The sequence below is a fragment of the Mastomys coucha genome, unplaced genomic scaffold (assembly GCF_008632895.1).
Source record: "Mastomys coucha isolate ucsf_1 unplaced genomic scaffold, UCSF_Mcou_1 pScaffold7, whole genome shotgun sequence".
Lineage (NCBI taxonomy): Eukaryota > Metazoa > Chordata > Mammalia > Rodentia > Muridae > Mastomys > Mastomys coucha.
Genome location: NW_022196913.1, coordinates 52,643,686 through 52,648,644, shown reverse-complemented (window position 1 = coordinate 52,648,644; position 4,959 = coordinate 52,643,686). Strand labels below are relative to the sequence as shown.

At 42.0% G+C, this 4,959-nt stretch overlaps 1 long non-coding RNA gene across 1 annotated transcript; it reads left to right on the top strand.

Annotated features, from left to right (window-relative positions):
• The first annotated feature begins 273 nt into the window (after window positions 1-273).
• Window positions 274-4,431, top strand: LOC116082500. Its single transcript, XR_004115339.1, has 3 exons — window positions 274-440; window positions 629-802; window positions 4,413-4,431. It is a non-coding gene; the product is annotated as an uncharacterized LOC116082500 (long non-coding RNA).
• The last annotated feature ends 528 nt before the right edge of the window (window positions 4,432-4,959 follow it).

The following is a 4,959-nucleotide window of genomic DNA, read 5'->3' as shown; positions in this document are numbered from 1 at the left end:
CAACAAATAGAAAGGCCACAGGGCTCTTTCTACATACCAGTCTTTCTATTGGTCTTTATCTCTAAATAATACATTTTCATCAGGAGGCTATACCATAAAATTTATTTTGTATTTACTAGTAGGTTTTTTTAGGGGATATGATCACACCATGTCTTAGTGTTTAGAGGCCATCCTTGAATCCCTTTGTGACACATCTTTTGACATCTATTGAAACAAAATAGGCAAGGAGATGACATCATTTTGAGGAAGGGTTGCTCTCAAGAAAGGCCATAGATAGAGCTATCCACTTGGATAGACCTTATCAGTTGATTAGAGCTTCCAATCCGTAAGTCTGAAGCAATGGATTCATGCTCAATGGGTTGAATGGATGGCCAGAAGCACCCTGTTTTTCCAGGACACCAGACACATCATCATCACTAGTAAGCAGAATGCCAGTTTTGGTGAGTTTGGCAGAAATGTCTGTCTTGTTATCTTCTCCTCTAGCATGTGAGACTGTTTTAAGTACTACAGTACATCCAACTGGCCTAGGTACACCCATAACATACTTGTTATCTTTTGCTCCCACGTCTCCCTGAGTTTGATTTTTGCTTAAACAGCTCATTGTTGCATTATTTCTTCTTTTGCACAGGTCTTCTCTCAGATTCGAACATTCTCTTCTTCACTTCCTCTTCTTACTCTCTTCATTGAACTGAGCTGTTCCCAACAGAACTCATGTTAAACAGTTTCAGCAGCTGCTCCACACCAGGCAGCCAGACGTTCACTTTAAATGACTGTCCTCTGCTCCTCAGAGCACTCTGTGCAGGTGGGTGACATTCTTGTCTCAATCTTAATGAGCAATCAGTGGACATTGAGAGAGGTGTGACTAAGATTCAATGGTCAGTCAGTGGACATTGAGAGTGGTGTGACTAAGATTCAATGGTCAGTCAGTGGGCATTGAGAGAGGTGTGACTAAGATTCAATGGTCAGTCAGTGGACATTGAGAGAGGTGTGACTAAGATTCAATGGTCAGTCAGTGGACATTGAGAGTGGTGTCACTAAGATTCAATGGTCAGTCAGTGGACATTGAGAGTGGTGTGACTAAGATTCAATGGTCAGTGGGCATTGAGAGAGGTGTGACTAAGATTCAATGGTCAGTCAGTGGACATTGAGAGAGGTGTGACTAAGATTCAATGGTCAGTTTGCTGTACTGTTGAATGGTAGTTTGGATAATGTAATTATTCATTTATTTCCCTGTCTTTGCCATGATGCTGTGTTTTCTAGCTGTTGGGACAATATCTGAAAAGATTTATGTACTCTGAACATATAATTGAGGGGCAGAAACATAGTCAGACACCAGCTCATCTTGTTAAATGAACAAATAGATGAATAAAAAATAATTAGAGACTGGGGAAAAACATCTACAGAAAAATTGATGGAAAAAAGAACTTCCAGAACTAGGTGCTGTCGTATTCTCTCACACCTCTGTTCATGTTGTGTGGACCCTCCATGAGATTGAAAGAGAAAGCCCCAGAAAAACAGCAAGTGAAACGTGAAGGTATGTTATCCTTCAAATACAAAAGAGACTTGCCTCCATTTATGAAAAGTTTCCCAGAAATCTTAAAATAAAGTAACCTTAAAAATGTTAAGTAGAGGGTCTCAGAACTTCAGTGAGGGCATTGAGCTAACCATCCTCAACTTCTATCAACTTTGATATCCAAAAGCTAAAATCTGGTGTATAACATTTGAATGTGTCATGTAATTAATTCAGATTAATAGCATATGAGGACTTTATAAAGGAAAACTAAGAAATGTGAGAAACGCTAAACAGTGAATCATATGGAACACAAGAGGAAGTATTATGCTGGCAGTGATTCCTTATTCAGTTTACAGGGTTAAATATCCAAATCAAAATTAAATGTATTTAGTTTTAGGACCTTAACCAAGAGTACAGAGAAGTATGTTGTATAAGAGTGCAGGTACTGGCTTATTAAAATCTCAAATCTTAATGATCAGTTTTGCTACTCATCTCTTTCTTGGTGTGGTATCTACTAGATAGTGGCCAAACTACTAGGAGCCATACCTTTAAAGGAAGCTGACTCCCTCCTCCATAAGCCACCAGTACTCAGCCTAACTACTCCTTGGTTGGGGCAGGGCTCATGCGCCCCATCCTACTCCACATTGGAATGTTGCTGGCTTGGTCTCTGGAAGTCTTGTGCAGCAGTCAATCACAGCTGCTGTGGGTTCATGAATACTGTGGGTTCATGAATACTGTCTAGAAAACACTGTTGCACTGTGGTCTTTCCCACTTGAGACTCTTACAGTCTTTACTGTGATGACCCCGACTCAGGAGGTGTCAGTGAGTTAGATGCCCCTTTTGAGAGCAGGTGTGAAGCTGAGAGTGGATCTGTACAGACTTAGAGGGATAAGCAGGATGTGTGTGTATGTGTGTGAATAGGATCAAAATACATTGTATGGAATCCTATTTTTATTTAATTAATCATTTTATTTGTTTATATTTCAAATGATATCCCCCTTCCCAGTTATCCTTCCACAAGCCCCCATCCCATCCCCCTTCTCTCCCCTTTGCCTCTATTAGGGTGTTCTTTTATCCACTCACCCACTCCCACCTCACTTCTCTAGCATCCTCCTACACTGGGGAATCAAGCCTCCACAGAACTAAGGGTTTAGGAAATTGAATAGAAACGTGTAGCAGTCAGGGATGTATAAGCGGGGATAGCCACCAGAAAATCCTAGACTCCAGGGAAGTGAGAGGCTCACATGACCCAATGGTGATGACTTTAGCTGAAATACACAACAAAGCAAAGGTAGAACCTGCAGAGACCACCTCCAGTAGATAGACACAGTCCCCAGCTGAGGGATGGGGTCACCCACATATCTCAAATTTTTTAACCCAGAAATGCTCCTTTCCAAAGGAAAGACAGGGACAAAAAATGGAATAGAGACTGAAGGAAAGGCGATCCAGAGCCCATCCCACCTAGGGATCCATCCCATCTGCAGACACCATCCCTGCCACTCACACATTACTGCTGATGTCAAGAAGTGCTTCCTGACAGGAGCCTGGTATGGCTGGTCCCTGAGAGGTTCTGCCAGCACCTGACCAATACAGACACAGATAGTAATAGCCAACCATCGGATTGAGCCCAAGGACCCCAGTGAAAGAGCTAGGGGAAGGACTGAGGGAGCTGAAGGAGATTGTAAATCTTTCAATATCAACTAACTGAACCACACAGAGACCTCAAGGACTAAACCACCAACCAAAGAGTATACATGGATGGAGTCATGGCTCCAGATACATATGTAGCAGAGGATGGCCTTATCTGACATCATTGTATGGAATTCAAGAAGAATAGTTGTTTTAATTCCAAAGTTTAGAGACTTTTAAATTCCAAGGTCAGCTTCTTCCTATAAAGAGCTTGGCAGTCATGACCTCCATTCTTACAAACAAGAAACTGAGAATCACACTTTTCATAGGGCCTCTCATGGTATTGTCACCAGGAGAACCTCCATGACGTAATCTGCAGAGACAGACGAACAGACATTTTCAGTGAAGATGAGCTAAACAGTACACAAGACCTTGCCATCCCAAATTTGTAGAGCCATTTGTCTGAGCTTTGATAAAGTAGCAAAGGCAATATGATCAAGAAAAATGACTTGGGATGATTTAGATCTCTGTAGAAACAATTGCAAAGTGACATGGGAGAGAAAGTAGATGGCTTTGGATATAATTATGAGTTTTAAAATACTTCCAGCACCTGACTAATACAGACACAGATACTAATAGCCAACCATCAGACAGAGCCCAAGGACCCCAGTGAAAGAGCTAGGGGGAGGACTGAAGGAGCTGAAGGGGATTGTAACCCCTTCAAACCCATAATCAATAAAAAAGAGTAACCATTAAATTTATATTGAAAACATCATTCTTATATGCATGTGTGTGTGATGATTGTACAGGCATGTCTTTGTATGTGGAGGACTGTGATGTGTGTGCATGGGATATGTGTGAGTACACATGTATTATGGTGCACATGTGGAAGCCAGAGGACAGCTTTGGGTTTCCCAGTCTTTGCTTTCCACCTTGCTGGAGATAGAATCTCCCTAACTAGTGTTGCCTCTGCCAAGCTAGCTGGCCTAGGAGTTGCTGGGGATTTTCTTATCTCTGCCCCCAAGCTTACAATAGGAGCATTGTAATTACATATGTGGACTACCTTTCCTGCACTTTACATGGCTCTGAGGATTGGAATTCAAGTGCTCAGGTTTAGATGGCAAATATTTTACTCACTGAACCAACTCCCACTCCCTAAAGTTACAAACTTTTAGACATGAAAGATTCTGTTAAGAGAATGTAATAGCAAGGCACACACAGTAGGATACATTTTACCTCAGACATTTACCTCACACATTTCTTCTCTCAGCCTTTTCTCCTGGACTGTGAAGATGGTGCCGAAGCTTCTTCTAATGGATTTATGTAAGAAATATCCATTTCATAAACAGATCCACACATCCCTACTTTTAAGATCCTCTCCCACTTGTAGTTTGAGAGTGCCTTCTCTTTAAACACAAGAGGCAGAATAGAGGGAGCCACACTGCTGCTTCACTAGCAAATGGTGATTTCAAGTTAATAGGCATTCTTTTTAACTTAAAGTCCTAACAAGACTGCTGGTTCACTCTGGTGATGAAGTTGAGTTGTGAAGCCATGGAGAAATGATTTTTCATGGATATTGGAGAGGCATTCTGAGGAGCGTGCCTCCTTGCACTGATACATATGAGCTTTTGAGAGCACTGAGCGCTCCCTGGGTGGTTTCTTCTCTCCTCGAGGGTGCCCTCCCCATGTGGCCAGTGTACCCTGCCATCAGCACATTCCCCAGATGCTCTGTCTCTCAGAATCTACTTTCATTGCCTGCACATAAGCACAAGGAAAGTGCTTCTGGCTTTGTCCACTGAGTCAAGTTCAACACAGCC